Below are 27,257 nucleotides of genomic sequence, written 5' to 3'. Positions count from 1 at the left end.
AGGCCATCCATGGATAGGTCTCTGATATAAAGAGGGTTTCCGACGGGACCACCACAAGAATGCTGGTGCATTCTCATAAGTCGGGGGGAATGAGGGAGTTCCAAATATACCAGAGAGGGGGAGATGAGGAGATATAAGCCCAGCAATATATTTGACCGAGTCCCACTGTTTCAGACTAAATCGCAAAACAGGGTCTTGAATGGGGGGGCGTGAGGAGGGAGGAGTCCATAACAGGTTATGGATAGGGAGGGGGGCGCATTCAACTATGTCCATGAGGGCCCATTGGGGCAACGCTAAGGTGGAATGAAAGAGCGTTAGCGGAGCTATCTGGGCCGCCGTGTAATATTTCCCTAAATGGGGGACACCGAGGCCACCCTGCCCCCGCCGGTGGTACAAGACTTTGGCAGCTAAGCGGGGCCTACGGGAATGCCATATGAAACGGAGGATCTTCCGCTGCTCTATACGGAGGATATGGCTGGGGACATGGACAGGGAGGACTCTGAATTAAAGTTAGATTGTGCCAAACCCAGGCATCCGGCGCTCAGCGATATGTTCAGGGCTTTCGATTTGGTCTCGTTAACCTGCAAGCAGGAAAATGCTTCAAATTCTGATAACGTACGAAATAGGTTGGGAAGAGAGACATGAGGGGAGGATAGAACTAACAGGATGTCATCCGCATAAAGCGAAATTTTGTGAGGGGTACCCGCCAAATCTAATCCCTGAATGGAGGCATTGCCACGAATGGCAGCTGCCAGTGGTTCTAATGCCGATATAAAAAGGATGGGGGATAAAGGGCAGCCCTGTCTAGTGCCCCGCTGCTGAGCTGAATCCTGCATAGCGAATGGAGGCTTTGGGTTCAGAGTACAATGCAGATATCCAAGCTAGAAAATCATCACCAAAACCCCATTTGCGCAAGGCAAAAAACAGGTACTGCCAAGATAAGGTGTCAAATGCCTTACATCCAGGGAAAGTAACATAATTTCTATGGAACGGGAACGAGCTAGGTGTATAAGTTTAAGAACAGGGTACGAAACCTACCTGGTCTTTATAAATGAGATGCCCTAGGAAGGTGTTAATTCTAGAGGCCAAAACTTTAGCCAGGAGTTTCACATCGGTGTTGAGTAATGAAATGGGCCTAAAGTTAGACCAAGAGTGTGGGTCTGTAGTAGGTTTGGGTATCATAACAATATTTGCCTTAAGGGCTTCAGAAGGAAACGGGTGACCCTGCTTGAGGAAATTAAATTGTGAGGTCAGGTGGGGGACCACGATGTCTGCAACTTTTTAATAAAAAAGGGACGAGTAACCATCGGGTCCAGCACGTTTATTGGCTTTCAGCGATTTAATCGCTAAGCGCACCTCGTCCTCAGTGATGTCAGAGGCCAAGAGCTCTTTTTGTGGGTCTGTCATTTCAGTCAATTGGAAGTTTAGGAAAAATGACTCCGCCGCGGCTGTGGGAAAAGGGGGTGGTTCTGCATACAAATGGGATAAGTGGAATTGAAACTCCTTCAGTATCGATTGCGGGTTACTAGTCAGGACTGAGTCAGCCGTTCGCAGGGAGATAGGGCGTTTGGGCGGCTGGAATGTTGATTTTGAGATAGGCTTTCTTGTCAGGCATCAGTACCTGGCATCACAAATGCTCTTTTGGCAGAATGAGCACAAAAATTCCCTAAACATGCTCCAAATTTTGTAGAAAACACTTATAGATGCTGTTATAGATGCAAAGGTCTGTTATATAGGCTGTTATAGATGCAAAGGTCTGTTATATAGGCTGTTATAGATGCAAAGGGAAGCGGGCAGGGGACAAGGTCATATTAATATGCATGGTTTTGTAATGGTATATTCAGCCAGCTAATAAACGTGTGATGGTTAGGTGTCGTCAAACCTTTGGCCATAAAGGCAGGGGATGACAGGGGTAAACTCAGTCAACAAATTCCACTAATAACTAAAATCTCAGTTTTAAGTGAACTTTTATTTTCTTTACATAAAGGCCATATTTATTTTATTTAGAACAATATCCAGATCAGTAATGTGTAAATGGTTGTAGGTAGGCCAATTTAATTTTTTTATTTTTTATTCTCCTGTATGTATTTTGCTTAACCCCACGATTCTGCACTGCCTTTTCAGATTATGGCCATTTCTTGCCATTTTTTACACTGCACCTCGACTTAGCCATTACCATATTTTTTAAATGTAAAGAACAAGCAGGCACAATTCTACAGCAAAGCAGAAAACGTAGAGTGAAACGAAAGACCAAATATATTGTGATTGCACATAGGCACCCAGCCTTTACCCTCCGTTCATGAAAATCTCTAATGAGTAATGAAGTGTTGAGGATCTTTATTTATTTTGTGTAAGCGCTTAAGGTGGTCATACATCAGTCAAATTTTCAAAGGAGCAGGATGATTTTTTTTTCTGAAACAAATTAATCTCTAATAGTGAATGTGCTTTTCAAAATTCAAGAGACTCCATTCATTGCAAAATCAAATTTTAAAATCAAGTCTGTGAAGGCATTATTGAATGTTTTGATGAGTATTTTTCGTATGAACGTTCGTACAAAATGCTACCAGTCTATGGCTACCTTTAATGGGAAAAAATCTACTTAACCTCCTGCCGTCCGCCCATTGAGAAAAAACGTACAGACAGCAGACTCACATTCGCGGGTTGCCATCATCAGACAGCATTTCTTTCCTGCTCGCGCATGCCAGGAAAAACCCGCCCGTTCTTTACAACTGTTACCAGCTTTTTCACATACAACCGATCAGCGGCTCTATAGCCGCTGATCGGTTGTATGGTGTGATTTGTTCGCCCCCCCCTCGAATGCCGCCGCTGCCGGCACCCCTCCTGACCCCTCACCTTCAATCCCGGGATCTGCTAGCCCATCTGCAGTCCAGGACCAGCTCGGAGGGCGTCAGGAGGTAAGATGGGAGGGAGATCAGTATCTTCCTCCTTGCTGAACTCCCTCCGAGGTCTGAATGCCGAAGTGATGTGTATTACATCACTTCTGCATTCACCTGTCAGTCATCTGGCTGATATAGCCAGAGAGAAGAAGCTGATGAAGCAGATCTGTGCTTCATCAGCTTCTTTTGGGGTCCCCAGGTGACATTAGGTGTCCTAGAGACCCCTAATGTCTTCATAAAGAGGACCTGTCAGTGAGCCTTTGCTATTATATAGGGGGATTGTTATCCCCCTATGTAATAGCAATAACAATAATTGTAAAAATAATTATAAATTTAAAAAAGTGAAGAAAAATAAAAGGGACATATAAAAAAAGTAAAAAAAAACAAAAATGTTTAGTCCCCCACTTTTACGCACATATAAACGTAAATATGTGTCAGCGCGCAAAAACGGCATTTGCGCTACACATGTTACATATCGCCACAAACGTCGGAGTGAGAGCAATCATTTTAGGGCCATCAATCACTGATAACACTAAACTGATGAGCTGTAAAAGCTTTTAAAGCGTTGCCTATGGCCAATTTTGGGTTTTGTAGTTCTTTGAGGTTTCGCGTGTGCGTGCAATTTTAAGGCTGGAAATGTTTTGTGTATTTTTACCCGACGTGACCCGCCTTTTATATTTTACCAAAAAATTGGGTAATAATAAATGTTTTATAATTTAATATAGGGGAAACAGTTGTTTTTTTTTTTAATTTTCTGTAATTTTTCCTTACTATAGTAAAAAATAAAACCCGTAGTGGTGATTTAATACCACCAAAATAAAGCTCTATCTGTCCCTAAAAAATGGTATAAAATGAATTGCAGTACAGCGTTGCATAACGGAATAAATGTCAGTCAAAGTACTGCAGCTCTTAATACTGAAAAATGGCTTGGATGGGAAGGGGGTTTAAAAACGCGGACTTCAAGTGGTTAAAATATGAATTTAGCCTGTTCAGAAAACATAAAACTTTTTAAGATATTTGATGGCAGTGGTGTGTGTATGGTACTCTGATCACATGGACAATGGATAGATGTTTTTAACAGGCAAATAAAAAGATATATAGGTGCACGTATAGCTTACAGAAAAGCTGCTTTACTGTTAATCAAGCCAGTAACCAGAACCTACAAAATAATTGCTCACACTCCCGTCATTGTAATAAAAGATGCGTCTGATCTAAGTCTGTCATTTTCCAGATACTATTATCCACATGCTGCTGGGCTGGGCCATTTCCTTAATTTTATCAGTCACATTTCTCTGTTTATGCCTTAATTCTGTTAGGGCTTTCATCTGTAGCATTACAACTTCTCTGCCATTTACGGATCTGCCTGTGACCCCTCTCCCCACCAGCCTAATATGCTCCATTCCTTCTAAATAGAGACATTATTTACATTAACAAGGACTAACAGGCAATCTGTCACTCTGGAAAAAAACCCTACAGCTAATCTCCAGGGCTGGAGAGGTACAGGAAGGTGGGGGGATTGGTATATACAGACAGGACTGTAAGTAAAATGTATATACAGACACAATACAAAAGTAGGATAGGAAGAATTAAAGTAAACCTGTCACAAACCTGGACAATTGAAACTGAGCCCATGGTGAAATAAACAGAGGTTCTCTTCACTGAGAAATTAATGTTCAAAAAAATCAGCAGATCCATTTAAAGTTATATGTAAATCCTAAGGTTTCTCTGTAAAAGTCATATGTGGCCACATCCCTACCACCTTCTAAGACTCTCTGCTGGTCATTTGATGAGGTAAATGTTCTCACTGACCAACATGGAGAGTGTGGCGAAGGGAGGGGGGATTGAAAACAAGCTTAGCTCTTCAACCTCGGCTAATACATACTTTTTTTTATAATACATTGGGTTTGGATTGACCAGATTTGCTTTTATATTCATCAGTGTATGCACAAAGAAACCTTTATTAAAGAGCTTCACAATCATACGTTGAAGCTTAATTTTTCCAAGTGATCCTGAAAGATCAAAATAATTGCTATGTAGTCCTTACCTGCAGAAAAATGTTCTCACACGATGTAATAGATCAATTTCCCATTTCTGAGTGGGACCTCATCCTTTTGTCAAGTTGTTCTGTACTATGTAGACATGTGCGATTCGTTTCGTTCCGAATCAAAATTCAGATGAATTTTCCGAAATTCGGACATTTGCAAACATCCGAATTTCCAAATCCCAATGCATCCGAATGTGTCCAAATCTGAATTTCCATTTACGGATTTCGGACCCCGTCCGAATTTCGTTCAAAAACTAAACTGAATCAGACATGTGACTTTTCTGGCCAATCAGATGTGTTTTTCGGTTTGGTACATCCGAATGGATATGAACACAAATTTTCGTTACGGCAACATGGGAGCCATATACAGTATATACATTTAATACCAAAACGGAATCTCCTAGACCCAAATGGCATCCGAAATTCCGCATTGCATTCGGGAGCTCCCGAATGCCTTTCGGGTCTGGGAGCCATATACCGTATTTTTCGCCCCATAAGACGCACTTTTTTCCCCCAAAAGGCGGGGGGAAATGTGTGTGCGTCTTATGGAGCGAATCCCTAGTTTTTTGTTCATTTAGCCCTGCTAAAGCAGAGCTAAACGTACAGTGGAAGCTGCTGCTCGTTTAATACAAGTGATCTGTTCAGATAAGGTGCACCTTATGGAGTGCAAAATATGTTACATATATTACTAAAGCTGAGGCTCCCACACCCAAATGGGATTCGGGAAGCTTCCGAATGCAATTCGAATTCCGAATGCCCTGCGGTTCTAGGAGACTAAGCTTTAGTATTAATATTTGTATATGGTTTTCTGTGGTATTCGCAACAAATATTCGCAAACTCACGAAACTAACGAAATTCGGATTTCGTCCGAATCCGACACGCAAACTAAATTGAATTTCGCATCCGAATCCTGAATCCCGAAATATTCAAACCAAATTTTTCCGCAGTTTACATGCACTCTCCTTCTCACGCTTCAAGGTGCAGTGGCCTCAGAAAGAGGGTTGCATTTGAACAAGCATCATTAATTGCACAATATTGGTGTTTAACAGGAATGTATGCTAACTTAAGGCTGCAGAACACTTACTGTAATTGCAACCATTACTTATACACACTTTTCCTACCTGTTGTCTCTAACAAGAGCATATAACTAACCATTAGTAAATACGGGTAATAATAACATATTTATTATATGTCATTCAAAAATAACATGTTTTGGTAGCAGGTCCTGCATTTTACAACAAAAAATGTAGATTGCCTGAAATGTGCCTTGCTAAGAAACTCAGCGCATACATCACATGGTTATTAATGATTTGCAATTTTGAGTGCTCTGTGGGGATAGAGAAACGTTTTCCCCTGTTTTCTTTGGCGCTGATGACTCAGTGGGTTCACGTTTCCTCCTAGGCTGCTCCTTAAGTTCAAGAGACTTAAAATACATTTGCTGGCTGACCCCAACCCAAGCTTGTGGGTTTGTGCAAATATGGCTTGGAGGGAAACACAGAGATGGGAAAATCTATCATCCCAAGAGACTGAGGTCTCAGCAGCCGAAAGAGCAAGGGAAAAGTGTGAGAATAACCCTAGCAGACTCATTTCTCAGAGGTAATAAGAAGGTTTTGTCTTGTACAGTTAATAGAAAGTGGCACTTATTACTTTCCCATTAGTATACTTTATTACATGACACGCTACAATCAACATTATATTATTACATGTCATTTTTTTCTATATTGAACTGTCTGAAACAACTTCATTTTGTAGCTAAGTTTACAAATCCCAGAGAGGATTTTTGCTTACAATCCATAACATAAAATAAGTTTCTCTCCTGGAAAGTGGATTATATAAATATAGTTACCAAACAGATGTAACTTTTGCACATATGGTATATCAACACTGTCACTAGCAGTTAAAAGCAGGAGAAAAACATACAACAACAAAAAAACATAAAATATAAGCACATAGTTTGGTTCAGTTGTTTGAGACATTGTTATTGATTCCTTCCCGTATTTTAGATCATGGTCACATGGTATGACCTGGGCCATATTTTTAATTATGCATGATAGGCTCATGTCAATAGGTGCCACTATGGGAGGGGTGCCTGAGATTGCTCCAGTTGGGGCTGGCTGTCATTCAGACAGGAGTACAGATACTAGTTCCTGTATGGGCCATGTCACACTAGAGGTCCTATTTATAGTTAGTTTTGCCAGCGAAAATATCCCAAAAAGTGCAGAGAAAAACCTATCTGCAACATATCTGCTACAAACAACATAGTGTATAGAGTTTTATGGAGAGGACTACGGTACAACAAAAAGTATAATGTGCAGTGGTCTGTGTGTAGTGGTCAGGACTATACATGCAGTGGACAGAAGTAAGTGCTCCCTTATATTGGCGTTTAGTGGTCTGTGTCTGTTATTGCATTGGTGTGTACATAACTACATTGGTGTTCAATAGTCTGTGTTCATAACTACATTGGTGTTCAGAGGTTTGTGTACATAGCTACATTGGTGTTCAGTGGTCTGTGTACATAACTACATTGGTGTTCAGTGGTCTGTGTATAAAACTACATTGGTGTTCAGTGGTCTGTGTGCATCACTACAATGGTATTCAGTGGTCTGTGTACATAGCTACATTGTTGTTCAGTAGTCTGTGTATATAACTACATTGGTGTTCAGTGGTCTGTGTACATAACTACAGTGGTGTTCAGTGGTCTGTGTACATAACTACAGTGGTGTTCAGTGGTCTGTGTACATAACTACAGTGGTGTTCAGTGGTCTGTGTACATAACTACAGTGGTGTTCAGTGGTCTGTGTACATAACTACAGTGGTGTTCAGTGGTCTGTGTACATAACTACAGTGGTGTTCAGTGGTCTGTGTACATAACTACAGTGGTGTTCAGTGGTCTGTGTACATAACTACAGTGGTGTTCAGTGGTCTGTGTACATAACTACAGTGGTGTTCAGTGGTCTGTGTACATAACTACAGTGGTGTTCAGTGGTCTGTGTACATAACTACAGTGGTGTTCAGTGGTCTGTGTACATAACTACAGTGGTGTTCAGTGGTCTGTGTACATAACTACAGTGGTGTTCAGTGGTCTGTGTACATAACTACAGTGGTGTTCAGTGGTCTGTGTACATAACTACAGTGGTGTTCAGTGGTCTGTGTACATAACTACAGTGGTGTTCAGTGGTCTGTGTACATAACTACAGTGGTGTTCAGTGGTCTGTGTACATAACTACAGTGGTGTTCAGTGGTCTGTGTACATAACTACAGTGGTGTTCAGTGGTCTGTGTACATAACTACAGTGGTGTTCAGTGGTCTGTGTACATAACTACAGTGGTGTTCAGTGGTCTGTGTACATAACTACAGTGGTGTTCAGTGGTCTGTGTACATAACTACAGTGGTGTTCAGTGGTCTGTGTACATAACTACAGTGGTGTTCAGTGGTCTGTGTACATAACTACAGTGGTGTTCAGTGGTCTGTGTACATAACTACAGTGGTGTTCAGTGGTCTGTGTGCATCACTACAATGGTATTCAGTGGTCTGTGTACATAGCTACATTGGTGTTCAGTAGTCTGTGTATATAACTACATTGGTGTTCAGTGGTCTGTGTGCATAACTACAGTGGTATTCAGTGGTCTGTGTATATAACTACATTGGTGTTCAGTAGTCTGTGTATATAACTCCATTGGTGTTCAGTGGTCTGTTGAGATAAACACAGTGGTGTACTACAGTGGTGTTCAGTGGTCTGTGTATATAACTACATTGGTGTTCAGTGGTCTGTGTACATAACTACAGTGGTGTTCAGTGGTCTGTGTATATAACTACATTGGTGTTCAGTGGTCTGTGTATATAACTACATTGGTGTTCAGTAGCCTGTGTATATAACTACATTGGTGTTCAGTGGTGTGTGTACATAACTACATTGGTATATCACAGAAATCACTGCGCTGGGAATGCGTGCCTAACTACCTGATTGGACCAGCCGCAATTTGTTTATTAACACTTAGTGTGTAGTTGGTTCACATAGACCGAGCGCAATATATTTGCTTTACATAACTACATTGGTGTTCATTGGTCTGTGTACATAACTATATTGGTGTTCAGTAGTCTGTGTACATAACTACAGTGGTGTTCATTTGGTCTGTGCCTCTTTGTTGGTGGTCAGTGGGAGCTTCAGTAATGTTTACTTACCAAAAATGTGCAGGCAGTGTCAGGAGGATATAACTGGCAGATATCACTGATGGATATCACTTTGGTAACATGCTCTGTCAGAGGTCTCAGTAGATCCAGTGCAGCGGCAAGAGACCTGGGGCATGTGCCTCATGTGCCTGGGTCTAGCAACACCTAGACCCAGGCACACAAGGCACATGACCTCTCTTTAAGGCCTCATTCTCACTGCTAAGAGCCAGCTTGTTCAGATCTGTGCAGCGTGCACGGCCGTATCAAGCTGCTTCCGGGAAGGACAGGTGCTGCGTGTGATTGTACGCATCAGCCTGTTCTTCTTTATGGGAGTTTGCGGCCATACGCTCAGCCGAACGGCACATCCATGCGGGTGCGGATGTCCGTGCTCGGACACAGACAGGCTCCAGTGTGAATGAGGCCTTATAGGTAAATAATAGAGACTGCAGCTCACAGGGTCTCTCTTTCTCAAGATATATTTACCAAGTACTGAGAAAGTTGTTGTTGCTTCCATTATAAAGGACAACAATACCTGATTAGTATAGCATCTCAGAGGCACATAACACCTTTCTATAGCTATACTGGCTTTCCAAGTAGTAAGAGCGAGCAATCTAAGAGAATCATACATCCCTTCTACCAACGTCCCAGTGCTTCTCTTTGAGCATGTAAACAACTCTACATTGGTGTTCAGTAGTCTGTGTATATAACTACATTGGTGTTCAGTGGTCTGTGTATATAACTACATTGGTGTTCAGTGGTCTGTGTATATAACTACAGTGGTGTTCAGTGGTCTGTGTATATAACTACATTGGTGTTCAGTGGTTTGTGTACATAACTACATTGGTGTTCAGTGGTCTGTGTACATAACTTCATTGGTGTTCAGTGGTCTGTGTACATAACTACATTGGTGTTCAGTAGTCTGTGTATATAACTACATTGGTGTTCAGTGGTCTGTGTGCATAACTACAGTGGTATTCAGTGGTCTGTGTATATAACTACATTGGTGTTCAGTAGTCTGTGTATATAACTACATTGGTGTTCAGTGGTCTGTGTACATAACTACAGTGGTGTTCAGTGGTCTGTGTATATAACTACATTGGTGTTCAGTGGTCTGTGTATATAACTACAGTGGTGTTCAGTGGTCTGTGTATATAACTACATTGGTGTTCAGTAGTCTGTGTATATAACTACATTGGTGTTCAGTGGTCTGTGTACATAACTACAGTGGTGTTCAGTGGTCTGTGTATATAACTACATTGGTGTTCAGTAGCCTGTGTATATAACTACATTGGTGTTCAGTGGTTTGTGTACATAACTACATTGGTATATCACAGAAATCACTGCGCTGGGAATGCGTGCCTAACTACCTGATTGGACCAGCCGCAATTTGTTTATTAACACTTAGTGTGTAGTTGGTTCACATAGACCGAGCGCAATATATTTGCTTTACATAACTACATTGGTGTTCATTGGTCTGTGTACATAACTATATTGGTGTTCAGTAGTCTGTGTACATAACTACAGTGGTGTTCATTTGGTCTGTGCCTCTTTGTTGGTGGTCAGTGGGAGCTTCAGTAATGTTTACTTACCAAAAATGTGCAGGCAGTGTCAGGAGGATATAACTGGCAGATATCACTGATGGATATCACTTTGGTAACATGCTCTGTCAGAGGTCTCAGTAGATCCAGTGCAGCGGCAAGAGACCTGGGGCATGTGCCTCATGTGCCTGGGTCTAGCAACACCTAGACCCAGGCACACAAGGCACATGACCTCTCTTTAAGGCCTCATTCTCACTGCTAAGAGCCAGCTTGTTCAGATCTGTGCAGCGTGCACGGCCGTATCAAGCTGCTTCCGGGAAGGACAGGTGCTGCGTGTGATTGTACGCATCAGCCTGTTCTTCTTTATGGGAGTTTGCGGCCATACGCTCAGCCGAACGGCACATCCATGCGGGTGCGGATGTCCGTGCTCGGACACAGACAGGCTCCAGTGTGAATGAGGCCTTATAGGTAAATAATAGAGACTGCAGCTCACAGGGTCTCTCTTTCTCAAGATATATTTACCAAGTACTGAGAAAGTTGTTGTTGCTTCCATTATAAAGGACAACAATACCTGATTAGTATAGCATCTCAGAGGCACATAACACCTTTCTATAGCTATACTGGCTTTCCAAGTAGTAAGAGCGAGCAATCTAAGAGAATCATACATCCCTTCTACCAACGTCCCAGTGCTTCTCTTTGAGCATGTAAACAACAAATGCATCTGTTTTTGTTAAAACGTTACATGCATTACATTAGGTGTTTCTTGGATGGAGAATAAATACTTTAGAATACTGTTTTCTGTGCATATGCAAGAGTCTTATTTGAGCTGACAAGAGCACTTCCATGGGATTCCAACTTGACCATTCAGAAATAAAGCTTGGACATCCCATATATTAGTAAAGAGTTTCTTACAATCTGTTTTCTCCTTTACTTGACTTGACTGCCGTATAAATCAAAACATAATTGGCTTTCATATTGTTTATATAAAGTATGTAAACCCTAAAAATAAACTTCTCTTATTTGTTCCCTTTTGGCCTACTAAATATAGCATTTCAAGCATTTTGTAATATCTGATTGATTTTATTTTATCGATTGATTAAAAATACCTGTTGATCTTGGTGGAAATCTTAAGAGCTCTTTGCCTTTGATGCACTCTTATTAGTTAGCATTGTTACCAGCGCTGTCTGAGGTCTACAGAACACCTATGAGGAAGAGGAGAACGTGTACTGTAATCCTGTCCTAGGGTGACAGCACTACTCCTCTATAGATCCGGTACAGTGAGTGTGCATTGTCACCGTGGGACAGGAAATGCGTTACTGACAGGATCAACAAGTGAAAACAAGGAAAAAAGCCTGAAAGAAAAGAAAAACAACTCATCCACCACATCTAAGGACTGGTGAACTGCAATAAATTACATTTCTTCTTCGGTTTAGATACACATTAAATGTGAAGCTTATACACCAATTTCAGGCAGCCAGTGTTTTCATCTGGACACTCCTGCCAGATAGCACATCCACATCCTGGACCTCTTTGAAGATAAGTTAGTTCTCTTACATTTCTTTTGCAATAGAAAAAGGTAAATAGCCACATTTCCCACTACCCATGCCACCAAACGCTACTTCAGTGCTGAGAAATGTTTGCTGCTGAAGTTCACAGAGAAACCTACACTTCTCAGGGTTTTGATCTCCTGGATCCCCTGCAGGTTCCTTCTTCCGACCTCCATCTCATTACAGAACTCTGCAATGACATGGAGATAATCAGGAGATAGACACGTCTGGATCTGGAAGTGTCCGTTTCCCTGTGAACTTTAGCAGAAGGTTTCTCAGGATCGGAGCAGCTGTTGGCAGCATGGGCAGTGATAAAGCAAGTATTTACTGTCATCGTTAACAGGTATGGCTTGCTCCATTCACTTTTGTAAAGCAACAGGGTCACTTTAAAGATTTACATTTGCTTTCATTTTGAATGGATAGTCTATCAGAAACAGAGACATGTGCTGCAACAAAGAAAAAAGAAATTAAGAGAGCTGTGAAAGTTTATACTGCTGTCAGCACAGTATGTGTCTATAGGCAGCTGAGGCAAGAAGGTTGCATTTCCCTGTATAACTATGGCCAAAATATTCTAATCTAGCTTAGGACATTAAAACAAGGCAATGTTCTGTTTAAAAAAAAAGGTGATTCTACCAGAGGGGTCTTAAAGGATAAGTTCACTTTCTCACATATTGTTAAAAAATGAACTCACCTACAGCACCCTACCCTCTACCACCTTCCCTGACCCCTGCTGCACCTAAATGTCTGAAGTCCCCACTAGCTGGTCTAGAGGTCCATGTGGGACTGGGAAGTCAAGTGTACAGATTACTACACTGGCTGGGGGGGGCTTCAGACATGTAGGGGCAGGAGGTTTTTTTTTTTGTCACCAGAACATTCCTATTAGCAAAAAAAAATATTTCCATCAGATTATATGGGCATTTCATGTGTTTTATGCATGTTATTTACCTTGAGTAAACATGCAGGAACCCTGAGACTGGTGCTGGGTGACGCCATCTTGGATGTGATATCAGCAGCCCCTGTAGACTCAGTGATGTCACTAGGGTGACACTCTATAGTATTCCCCATTAGTCCTTCGCAAGCAGCTACATACATGGTTATGTACGGAGGTGAAATGAGGTGGAGGACTTTGGCCAGTACTGAGAGCTATTAGACCCTCCTAAAAGAGGACATAGATATGACATGGCAGAAGAGAGGAAGATGTTTAGGGAATTGACTAGACACATATTCTAGCGAGTTCAAAGGCAAATTATAAGTGAAAAAAAATCATAGAGGAAAAACACTGAACTTTTTGCAATGCTGTTTACTATATTAAATAAGCTTAATAGTAAAGTATGTACTTGCTATTTTTTTCTTATATGAAAACTAATACATCATTTATTTGAATAAAATACTGAGGCCTGTAAAGCTTCCAAATATTTGCAGATGACTGGCTGCATCTTGCTCAGTGCACCATCTTTAAAGCTTCTTATAAGCCAGACCACAAAGTAGTTCTTAGCAGGAGACAATATCTAAATGTAGCATTCCCGGCCCCTTCTCTCTCGACCCAATATTTTCATTGCAGACCTCCAGACATCTAAATGTAGCATATGTGCCCAAATTAGGATTTTTTCTCTAGTCTAGTCAATAAGACAGCAAAATAAAGTCACATATTCCCCTCCCTGCTGCTCCCAGCCAAGTGCCAGGGAACAGCACTTAATCCTACTTCTGATGATAAACACGACATATTTGCAGCTCTGTTAACACTTTTATTACAGGCCAGTCAATGTTTTGTCTTATAGGGGAAAACATAGTTTTTATTGCAGTTTGTGTCCCTGCAGGAGAGATTCACCTCTCTGTTTGTCTTGATGACTATTGTCACAACAGAAAATAAGTGCAAATCCTGAATTTTAGCATTGTCACGAGAGCAAGAGGTGAAGGGAAAACTTTGAATAGGGAGAAATGTTCTGGTGACTTGTCTTATTCCCCTCAGTTTGGGAGATTTCTTTTAACTCTCTGTTGCATCTCCAAAACAGAAAGTAAAACTTTGCTATAGCTTTAAATGTTTTTTTTTTTATATGAAATGTAGAGCTCATGCACACAGGCATGATTAAATACTCGTATCTACGGTGGATCTTGCTGCCAGAAGCTGGCATTAAAAACATGTATAAGGGCTGATGCACGTCGCTACCTGTGGTGCTACAATGTAAATTACGGTGTATATCTACAGCCAGAGAGCCACAGGTGCTGCATATAGCTTGCGTATACACTTGCATATGTATGGGCTTTTGCGTCCGTGTGCAAACACATGTTTACGTAAGTCCGGTGTATACCCATGGCTTCTGTGGGAGGCTGTATGCAGCACCTGGCTCCCTGGCAGGGGAAATACGCCAGAATTTCAGTTGTACTGACATAGGTGGCCATATTCATGAGCCCTAATGGCATGTAAAATACTCACGTTTATAAGCGTACACACTTAAATTAATGCTAGTGGTTAGAATATTCACTTAATCTGACCATTAGGATGAATTTACGCGGGTACGCATGCACATTTACACACATTTACGTGCATACATGCGTAAACTACATTGCCTCTCTGGATGCAGGTTTAGGCCAACACTGCTCTAAAGTATGGATCTAAACATCACAATATGCAGAGACACTTTGGCTATTATAGAGCTGCGTTTAGAGGCGTTAAAAAATACCATACAAATCTAAAACCAATGTTTTTGTGCCCGTGTAAATGAGCCTAAATTCTGATGTGGATTTGGTAATGTTCAGATTACCTTTTTTGCTAAGTAGTAGAACTGTGGCTAGGCTATGCATATCCAAATATTTACATATTCTAGGCAAGCAGTAAATACGCTTTAAAACAAGCCCTCACTGACCTTTGTAGCTGTAGGCACTGTGGAATAAATTATTCTCAAATTTCATCAACATTATAATGGACACTTAGGAAGGAAAGCTACTGTTAGTTCATAGAAGATAACAATTGTTTTTCCTGTTTCAGACCTGCACAGCTATGACATGCTGAGGAGGAGGTTTGGTCACTCCCAGGCTGCAATTTTGGTTTCTTTTCAGCTGAGTTTGAATGTTATAACGAGGGGTACCCCATAAACAGCTGTTTTCACATGAACAGTTGCTGTTTTGCTGAAGGTCATGTGGTTAGGTTGCATCTGCCACTATAGACACACAGACAACAGCAAATACACTATGTAGATGGTGGTCTGTATTTACTATAAAGCGGCTATGGGTACCTGGGGTAGCTGAGTAAAAATGTATACTTCCTCCAAGAGGGTTTTTTTTGTTTTTACTTCAGCTCTTAGGTATTTTGTGTTTATGTAATGTGGATGCTGACAAAATGTAAAGTTTGCATAGAAAGGAACTAAAATCTATCTAAGCATGCATAATCTCTAACTACAACCCTGGCAAGAGCAAAGTGCTTTCAACGGTGGGGTCTCCATGAACATAGGACCATCGGGTCCCATGTGCACAGGATCATGAATGTGGAATATTATGGTTTATAATAATCTTGTAATGCTCTTCAAGCTTTTTTAGACATACACTATGCTATCTTTGAGCACTTGGTACTTATTTCACTTTGCGCACATGTGCTGCTGCACATGATTTTACATGCTGGAAAATGGGTAAAGAGTTGTAGGATAGATGAATAACCTAATAGAGATTAATTGGTGAGACTGGACTATTCAGGGGATAGAGAGATTGCATTGCAAAGAGTTCTCTGCCTTTGATCCCTGGTTATAGTGACACTACCTTTCCCAAAAGCAAAAAAAAGTTAATTGCCTTTTCAATCAGCAGTGATCTTCAGTGCTCTTTGGTCTTTAATACCTTAATGTGAAAGAAGTAGTACAATTTTTGTAACTTTTTATGAGAATAACTGTAAACTTGGCAAGACAGCAGGTTTGTTCATATATTTATTGTGAGTCTTGAGGTAATGTTCTTGCTGGCACAGACCCAATTATATTGAATGACCTAGTTCTGCAATATCAACTGCAATGTTCTCTTTCTAGGATACTGGTAACGCAGTTATTATTATTATTATTCAGGAGTTATATAGCGCCAACAGTTTGCGCAGCGCTTTACAATATAAGGAAGACACTACAATCACAATAAAATTCAAGACAAGATGGTAAAGAGGGCCCTGCCCGTGAGTTAAAACTATTACTTATATAATACCATTTTTAGATGATAGGGAACTTCTAGTCTACGTACCTCAAGTCCAGAAGGATGATCGAGAGTCTGTGAATGGCTTCAAGCCAGGGAAACAAAAGGCTGGCTTTCATATCCCAAAAGAGAAGTAGCTAGACAAGGTCATCTAATCTCATGGAGGGGAATTCATCAGAACTGGAGTAGACATAATCTGGAGCAGTTGCCCATGGCAAGCAATCAGCTTCTAGCTTTCATTACCAAAGCTTAACTGAACACACTGAAGAAAGTAGCTTATTTAGGTAGGTAAAAACTGTGTGTGTTGCCCAAGATTAAACAATCATTCCAATTTGCACTGGTTAATGGAATTTGAAAGTCTAAATCTGATTGGTTGTTGAATGGTAACACTGATGTTCAACCCACTTAAATATGGCCCAATATTCAGTAGAGAATAAATAGTTTTGGTAGAAGATTTTGAGAAAATAGCACCAATATTACCCAATATTTTGAAATTGAAAACAACAAGTTTTCCTGCTCCATCAATGCATACCCAATTTGGAATTACACTATATAACATTTCATATGCTGTCTTTTAAAGTTTGCTAAAGATGACGTCTTTAAAGACTTGATTTATGAAGCCTACATCAGCAGTTGAATTAATGTAAGAATGTCAGTAGAATCAGAGACAGGTAAAAGATAACTTGTGTATATGTTATACTAGAGATTTTAATATGATTACTATTAACTCTCAAGAAGACTACATCTGAATGGGCATTCTGTATAATGTATTGCCCAAATGTATAATATGACCGCAAAATAAAGAGAGAGCAGAATTTTTTCTATTTCTCTTTTAACAGTTGTATGTATATTATATATACACACACTATATTGCCAAAAGTATTGGGACGCCTGCCTTTACACGCACATGAACTTTAATGGCATCCAAGTCTTAGTCCATGGGGTTCAATATTGAGTTGGTCCACCCTTTGCAGCTATAATAGCTTCAACTCTTCTGGGAAGACTGTCCACAAGGTTTAGGAGTGTGTCTATGGGAATGTTTGACCATTTTTACAGAAGCGCATTTGTGAGGTCAGGTACTGATGTTGGACGAGAAGGCCTGGTTCTCAGTCTCCGCTCTAATTCATCCCAAAGGTGTTCTATCGGGTTGATCGGGTTTGTGTGATTTTAAACATTAGTGCGGGTGGGGGGGGGGGGGGGGGGGTTCCCTGTCACCAGAACATTCCTATTAGCAAAAAAAAATATTTCCATCAGATTATATGGGCATTTCATGTGTTTTATGCATGTTATTTACCTTGAGTAAACATGCAGGAACCCTGAGACTGGTGCTGGGTGACGCCATCTTGGATGTGATATCAGCAGCCCCTGTAGACTCAGTGATGTCACTAGGGTGACACTCTATAGTATTCCCCATTAGTCCTTCGCAAGCAGCTACATACATGGTTATGTACGGAGGTGAAATGAGGTGGAGGACTTTGGCCAGTACTGAGAGCTATTAGACCCTCCTAAAAGAGGACATAGATATGACATGGCAGAAGAGAGGAAGATGTTTAGGGAATTGACTAGACACATATTCTAGCGAGTTCAAAGGCAAATTATAAGTGAAAAAAAATCATAGAGGAAAAACACTGAACTTTTTGCAATGCTGTTTACTATATTAAATAAGCTTAATAGTAAAGTATGTACTTGCTATTTTTTTCTTATATGAAAACTAATACATCATTTATTTGAATAAAATACTGAGGCCTGTAAAGCTTCCAAATATTTGCAGATGACTGGCTGCATCTTGCTCAGTGCACCATCTTTAAAGCTTCTTATAAGCCAGACCACAAAGTAGTTCTTAGCAGGAGACAATATCTAAATGTAGCATTCCCGGCCCCTTCTCTCTCGACCCAATATTTTCATTGCAGACCTCCAGACATCTAAATGTAGCATATGTGCCCAAATTAGGATTTTTTCTCTAGTCTAGTCAATAAGACAGCAAAATAAAGTCACATATTCCCCTCCCTGCTGCTCCCAGCCAAGTGCCAGGGAACAGCACTTAATCCTACTTCTGATGATAAACACGACATATTTGCAGCTCTGTTAACACTTTTATTACAGGCCAGTCAATGTTTTGTCTTATAGGGGAAAACATAGTTTTTATTGCAGTTTGTGTCCCTGCAGGAGAGATTCACCTCTCTGTTTGTCTTGATGACTATTGTCACAACAGAAAATAAGTGCAAATCCTGAATTTTAGCATTGTCACGAGAGCAAGAGGTGAAGGGAAAACTTTGAATAGGGAGAAATGTTCTGGTGACTTGTCTTATTCCCCTCAGTTTGGGAGATTTCTTTTAACTCTCTGTTGCATCTCCAAAACAGAAAGTAAAACTTTGCTATAGCTTTAAATGTTTTTTTTTTTATATGAAATGTAGAGCTCATGCACACAGGCATGATTAAATACTCGTATCTACGGTGGATCTTGCTGCCAGAAGCTGGCATTAAAAACATGTATAAGGGCTGATGCACGTCGCTACCTGTGGTGCTACAATGTAAATTACGGTGTATATCTACAGCCAGAGAGCCACAGGTGCTGCATATAGCTTGCGTATACACTTGCATATGTATGGGCTTTTGCGTCCGTGTGCAAACACATGTTTACGTAAGTCCGGTGTATACCCATGGCTTCTGTGGGAGGCTGTATGCAGCACCTGGCTCCCTGGCAGGGGAAATACGCCAGAATTTCAGTTGTACTGACATAGGTGGCCATATTCATGAGCCCTAATGGCATGTAAAATACTCACGTTTATAAGCGTACACACTTAAATTAATGCTAGTGGTTAGAATATTCACTTAATCTGACCATTAGGATGAATTTACGCGGGTACGCATGCACATTTACACACATTTACGTGCATACATGCGTAAACTACATTGCCTCTCTGGATGCAGGTTTAGGCCAACACTGCTCTAAAGTATGGATCTAAACATCACAATATGCAGAGACACTTTGGCTATTATAGAGCTGCGTTTAGAGGCGTTAAAAAATACCATACAAATCTAAAACCAATGTTTTTGTGCCCGTGTAAATGAGCCTAAATTCTGATGTGGATTTGGTAATGTTCAGATTACCTTTTTTGCTAAGTAGTAGAACTGTGGCTAGGCTATGCATATCCAAATATTTACATATTCTAGGCAAGCAGTAAATACGCTTTAAAACAAGCCCTCACTGACCTTTGTAGCTGTAGGCACTGTGGAATAAATTATTCTCAAATTTCATCAACATTATAATGGACACTTAGGAAGGAAAGCTACTGTTAGTTCATAGAAGATAACAATTGTTTTTCCTGTTTCAGACCTGCACAGCTATGACATGCTGAGGAGGAGGTTTGGTCACTCCCAGGCTGCAATTTTGGTTTCTTTTCAGCTGAGTTTGAATGTTATAACGAGGGGTACCCCATAAACAGCTGTTTTCACATGAACAGTTGCTGTTTTGCTGAAGGTCATGTGGTTAGGTTGCATCTGCCACTATAGACACACAGACAACAGCAAATACACTATGTAGATGGTGGTCTGTATTTACTATAAAGCGGCTATGGGTACCTGGGGTAGCTGAGTAAAAATGTATACTTCCTCCAAGAGGGTTTTTTTTGTTTTTACTTCAGCTCTTAGGTATTTTGTGTTTATGTAATGTGGATGCTGACAAAATGTAAAGTTTGCATAGAAAGGAACTAAAATCTATCTAAGCATGCATAATCTCTAACTACAACCCTGGCAAGAGCAAAGTGCTTTCAACGGTGGGGTCTCCATGAACATAGGACCATCGGGTCCCATGTGCACAGGATCATGAATGTGGAATATTATGGTTTATAATAATCTTGTAATGCTCTTCAAGCTTTTTTAGACATACACTATGCTATCTTTGAGCACTTGGTACTTATTTCACTTTGCGCACATGTGCTGCTGCACATGATTTTACATGCTGGAAAATGGGTAAAGAGTTGTAGGATAGATGAATAACCTAATAGAGATTAATTGGTGAGACTGGACTATTCAGGGGATAGAGAGATTGCATTGCAAAGAGTTCTCTGCCTTTGATCCCTGGTTATAGTGACACTACCTTTCCCAAAAGCAAAAAAAAGTTAATTGCCTTTTCAATCAGCAGTGATCTTCAGTGCTCTTTGGTCTTTAATACCTTAATGTGAAAGAAGTAGTACAATTTTTGTAACTTTTTATGAGAATAACTGTAAACTTGGCAAGACAGCAGGTTTGTTCATATATTTATTGTGAGTCTTGAGGTAATGTTCTTGCTGGCACAGACCCAATTATATTGAATGACCTAGTTCTGCAATATCAACTGCAATGTTCTCTTTCTAGGATACTGGTAACGCAGTTATTATTATTATTATTCAGGAGTTATATAGCGCCAACAGTTTGCGCAGCGCTTTACAATATAAGGAAGACACTACAATCACAATAAAATTCAAGACAAGATGGTAAAGAGGGCCCTGCCCGTGAGTTAAAACTATTACTTATATAATACCATTTTTAGATGATAGGGAACTTCTAGTCTACGTACCTCAAGTCCAGAAGGATGATCGAGAGTCTGTGAATGGCTTCAAGCCAGGGAAACAAAAGGCTGGCTTTCATATCCCAAAAGAGAAGTAGCTAGACAAGGTCATCTAATCTCATGGAGGGGAATTCATCAGAACTGGAGTAGACATAATCTGGAGCAGTTGCCCATGGCAAGCAATCAGCTTCTAGCTTTCATTACCAAAGCTTAACTGAACACACTGAAGAAAGTAGCTTATTTAGGTAGGTAAAAACTGTGTGTGTTGCCCAAGATTAAACAATCATTCCAATTTGCACTGGTTAATGGAATTTGAAAGTCTAAATCTGATTGGTTGTTGAATGGTAACACTGATGTTCAACCCACTTAAATATGGCCCAATATTCAGTAGAGAATAAATAGTTTTGGTAGAAGATTTTGAGAAAATAGCACCAATATTACCCAATATTTTGAAATTGAAAACAACAAGTTTTCCTGCTCCATCAATGCATACCCAATTTGGAATTACACTATATAACATTTCATATGCTGTCTTTTAAAGTTTGCTAAAGATGACGTCTTTAAAGACTTGATTTATGAAGCCTACATCAGCAGTTGAATTAATGTAAGAATGTCAGTAGAATCAGAGACAGGTAAAAGATAACTTGTGTATATGTTATACTAGAGATTTTAATATGATTACTATTAACTCTCAAGAAGACTACATCTGAATGGGCATTCTGTATAATGTATTGCCCAAATGTATAATATGACCGCAAAATAAAGAGAGAGCAGAATTTTTTCTATTTCTCTTTTAACAGTTGTATGTATATTATATATACACACACTATATTGCCAAAAGTATTGGGACGCCTGCCTTTACACGCACATGAACTTTAATGGCATCCAAGTCTTAGTCCGCCAAACCCAGACACGTCCATCGGATTGCCAGACAGAGAGTGGCAGTGTGCTTTACACCACTGCATCTGACACTTTGTACTGCACTTGGTTATGTAAGGCTTGGATGCAGCTGCTCAGCCATGGAAACCCATTCCATGAAGCTCTCTACGCACTGTTGTTGTGCCAATCTGAAGGCCACATGAAGTTTGGAGGTCTGTAGCTCCTGACTCTGGCAACCTATCACGGTACCACACTCGAACTCACTGAGCTCCTGAGAGTGACCCACGCTGTCACAAATGTTTGTAGAAGCAGTCTGCATGCCTAGGTGCTTTTATTTCATAAGCCTGTGGCCATGGAGGTGATTCGAACACCTGAATCCAATGATTTGGAGGGGTGTCCCAATACTTTTGGCAATATAGTGTGTGTGTATATATATATATATATATATATATATATATATATTACATTATAAATATAAGCCCCCATAAACCCTCCATTTTCAAAATAAGAAAGTGATTTATCTGTTACATGTATCTAAGAAACCTTGCTTTTTACCCTATATGGAAATGTGGTTTAGGTTGCACTCAATTATAAATACTTGCAATACTGCAGGCAAGGAGAAAGGATTAGGCATCATATATTCTTATGTACAGTATCTGTTAAGAAGACAATTACAGGCCAATATTCTCCAGATCTAGACCTAGGCTTCTTTACCTAGCGTTCACCACAAGCATTTATGCTGGCACCAGCTCAAATATCTAATTGTATGCATAACAAGAGACACATGAACTTGCTCCTTATATGTTTGGCACAGGCTTGAATTCACGTATGTCTGTGCCATGCCTTAAATGTGAATAAGACATACTAGGACATGTTGGATCTGGGCCACTGGCAAGTAAGGCTTTTAATTCCTGGTCCTAGTATACACCGAGGCTAAATGCTTAGGTGGAGCTATGCATTGTACGGTTTTAGTAGAAAAAGTGCATTGAGGGTTTACTCTAAGGCCTGGTTCACACCTGTACGTTTTGTAGCGCGTTCAACGCTCTACGAACGCTCTACAAAACGCTCAAACATGAAAATCCCATTGTTTTCTATGGGTATGGTTCACACCTTGCCGTATTTCAGCCCGTCTGAACGCGCTACAATACGGCCTACGCCTGAAAAGGTACATGAGCTTCTTTGCGGCGTTTTTGTCGCGCGTTTCCATTGGGATACAGCCAAGTAGCCCTTGGAAACGCGCATTTGTCATGCATTTTTTTTACCGCGAATCGCAGTAAAAACGCGCATTATGAAACGCACTACAAATGCACATATTCGATACGCCTAGGTGTGAACAGAGCCTAAGAGGAAAGTCATATGAACATGCTGCAGTTTTCCAGAGATTTTGGTTGTCTGTTGTAGTGTTCATTTACCTTGTGGTGTAGGTCTAATATTTGCTTTGATTCTTAAACTGTCCTTTGTTGCTGATCTTGTTCTTTCTCATCTGAACTTTGTGTGTGTCCTGATCTCTACTTTGATGCATGGTTGATCCCATAGTGGTGACTTCTGGCTTGACATCCAATTATTTTTCTATTCATCCCTTGGCACCAACTATGCTGGGCTGGTTTGCATTCATAAACATTTTTATATTAAATAAAACAAAATGTCACTTTCCTCCACATCCTTTTTTGCTTCGTTTTCCATTAAGGATTATCAGGTTGTATTAACGTATATTAATCCCAAAACAAAAACATAATTTATTGCAGTTTACCAGTCTGCAAATGTGAAGGCTACATTAGCTTTATTTTTTATCTTTATACCTGGTAATCCTGTGAATAACAACTTCTGTAACTGGGTTGCCACTCAGGCTGGACCTGAGGTATAGGGAGTGTCATGGAACAGAATGAGTTCTGAGTGATAAATCTGAAAGAAACAGTAATCTATAGCTATTGTTCTTCTATGCGTAGAGACCAAATGCAATGCTTTAAGTTTAGCAGAATCAGTTTCAACATAAAAAGACCCAAATTATGAATACCTTTCCTATATTGTGCAATAAAGCTGAAGTCTACCATCTTGCCTCTGTGCAATCGGGCTTCTGCAGACAGTTTTATAATTGTGCAAAGTACAGAATACAAATTTTGGAACTTTGAAAATTTAAAATACACACATTTGTCACCTAGACTGTGCAATTGGGGATGCAGACACATAGACTGGTGTCCAATGAGAAAACACACACAGTCTAAACGATCCCCCACTGTGAAGGTATCAAATATAAAAATCTGGCCTTCCTTCAACACTGTATTGCTAAAATGTTATTATATTCTGGATCAGCTTTACCCTGACTAGCTAATGCAGACATGTACTGTGATTTTCAAAATGTTTATGAAAATATAATCCAAACTACTCACTCTTGGCTGGATCATGACAGATATGACAGACATGACTAAGATTTTTAGATTGTAAGCCCTCACGGGCAGGGCTCTCCTTACCATCTTGTCTTGAATTGTATTGTGATTATAATGTCTTCCTTATATTGTAAAGCGCTGCGCAAACTGTTGGCGCTATATAAATCCTATATAATAATAATAATAGTAGCTTATGGGAGAATGATAATACTTCCAGTTCAGCTCTCAGGAAGTGACAATGACAATTAATTTCTGGCAAGATCAACATATATTTTCTGTGTTCACTGAAAGTGTTCTTAGCCTAATAAAGAAAACAAATGCAGTCTCCACACTACTAAGCTACAATATATTCATTTTTTGTTCTTGGCTTTAGGTATCTTTTAATAAAAAAAAAGAGCTATATACCCATTTTAATCAAAAAAATGCCACCAGGAAATAGGACTTGTTTATGATATATGAATGGACTGACATTGCAGTGGGGCTTTATAGATTTAAATAGGACCACCCAGTTGTTTACATTAAGTTAGATTATCTCTATCATTCAAGTAAAAAAATAAACAGATGAAACATGAAGGATTTCTTTAGGATGTTTCAATGCAGGACATAAGGATAGTCAAACAATGTCCTCGTTAAGGCGGAAGGTCACGTTAGAAAGAAAAGAGGGTCCTAGGCACCTGAACTACCTTAGCTTACCTTGGGGATAATCAGAAAAGGTTGTTTTACAAGTTAAGGCCATCAACTCAGAAACATGCCTGGCCGAAGTGATGGTGACGACAAAGACAACCTTGCAGGTTTGTAGGGTCAGAGGAATTTCTCTTAGAGGTTCAAAGGGCAGCTTTTGAGGTGTTGACAGAACTTAGTTGAAGTCTCATGGATTCACTGGAGTATATACAGGGGGGATAAATGTGAACAATCCTCTGTGCAATAGCCTTCACTACAGAATGAGAGGCACTCGGCCTCATGCAAATAATTGCCATGGCAGAAATTTGACCCTTGATAGTACTCAAGGCTAATCTATGATCTAGGCCAGACTGAAAATAGGATACATCCTATGTTGTACTTTCTAGGCTTAAACTTCCTCACTTTGCACTAAGCAAAATAAGCCTTGCAGGTGCAATGGCAGACCTTGTAAGAGGTTGACTGCCTAGGATTTAAAAGCGTAGGGATGACATTATGAGAGGCCTGAGGTCATGCAGGACCTGAGCTTCAACAACCATGCTGTTGAAGCCAGCAATCAAGAAGAAGTAGGTTGGAATAATAAACCATGGAGCAGCAGGTCTAAATGATCCACCACTGCCCACAGAGAGTCTGTCAGGAGCTTGACTAGATGTGCGTACCATGGTCTCCTGGCCAGTTGTGATCAATGAGGGTTACTGGAATTCCCTCTGTTTGATCCTGCAAAGGAGACAAGGCAAATATTTCGAAAGAGGGAAGGAATAGATCAAGATGAACTAATCCCACAGAGTCACCAAGGCATCCACAGTGAAGGACTGAGTATTCCTGTTCCTGGAGACAAACCTGTCCAGCGTGTTGTTGAGCCTGGACCCATGGAGGTTCATGTCCAAAACATCTCTGGGTGAAGGGACCATACGCCAGGATCCAGATCCAGACAATAATAAATGAGGAAGTCCAGCTGACAATTTTTAACACCTAGAATGTGCACAGTGAACAGGGCTGGGAACGTGAAGTTCCACCTAAACCAGGATCTGGTAAGCTTAAGCTGAATGACTTCTGTTGCCTCCCTGATGGTTGATGTAAGAATTGTCTGACTAAATCCCAAACGAGGGGACCTGTAACTGAGGGGTCCACTGTTGAAATATTAACTGAATGACCCTGAGCTCAAGAATGTTAATGGAGAGATAAGATTCCTCCATCAACCAGGTCCCACAGCAAAAGTGTTGATGGGCAGGAAATTGGGGATGTGCAAATATTCATCATTGATGCCCACTGATGCCAGAAAGTTTGCTAGGTGAGGGGATGACAAAGCAGGTAGATTCCATCCAGAATTTTTGGATTTGCAGGAACCTAAAAAGGATTTTGAAATTGAGAATAGAAAAGACCTTCTCCCCCCCTTTGCTTTGGGGACAGTGAACAGGTTGGAATAAAACCCCGTAATTGCTCTGTAATAACACAGATAATATGACTCTCTGGGAAAGGAGCTGACTTAAGGCAGCAAGAAGATCCAGCCATCTCTGAGGAAATCTTGGCAGGCTTGACAGCAGAAAGTAAGGAGGATGCAAGGAGTGTAACTCCAGCTTGTAACCCTTGATTACAATGCTCTGGACCCAGGCATCTGAAATGTCCCGTACACAGGAGGTCTACAAGACTGACTGACAGGAACCCCTTCATATTGAAGATAGCTTGTTCCCAGATTTAGCTTGGCTTGGATTTGGATCCAGAGGCTTGGGGGTACAAAAGGAACACTTCTTGAAGGATGGGGCAGAGTTTTTTGATGTTGGAGGCTTAGACCTTTTGTCTGAGGTTTGAAGGTGCATTTCAGAGCGTTGGCTGACTCGGCAGTGCTGATCAATTGAAGGAGACATTCCCCATCAATGCTCTAAACCAGGGGCGCCCACTATTTTTCGTCTGGAGATCTACTTTTCAAATGACGAGCTCATTGAGATCTACCAACGAAAAAACACCTGCATTCAGGGGCGGGAGGGGCATGGCGGTGCATTGAAGTCAATGGCACCGCAGCCAGGCTCCGCAGGCAGGCCCCTCGCCCACAGTGCGATCGCCTGCATTAGTGCCTGTGTTCCAGTCCAGTGCGATCCGCAAAAATGCTGCGAGCACTATTTTTGCAGATCGCACTGGACCGGAATGCAGGCACTGATGTGCCTGCGTTCCGAGTGCGGGTGATCGCAATGTGGGCGATGCCATTGACTTCAATATAGCTCCACACCCCCTCCCGCACCTGAACGCAGGGAGTCGGCCGACTTACATTCCAGTGCAACCTACATGTCCCGGCGTCCTGTCCTCCCGTGGTGCTCGTGTGGCCGACTTTGCACATGGGGTGTCCTGCACCTTTCCATCTGCAGCGTCTGACACATTTAGCCAGCAGCCGCACGAGCACCACGGGAGCATAGCC

The sequence above is a fragment of the Nanorana parkeri genome, unplaced genomic scaffold, assembly GCF_000935625.1.
Source record: "Nanorana parkeri isolate BGI_ZX_2015 unplaced genomic scaffold, ASM93562v1 scaffold107, whole genome shotgun sequence".
In the NCBI taxonomy this organism is placed as follows: Eukaryota; Metazoa; Chordata; class Amphibia; order Anura; family Dicroglossidae; genus Nanorana; species Nanorana parkeri.
Note: the sequence above shows the minus strand (reverse complement) of the source record.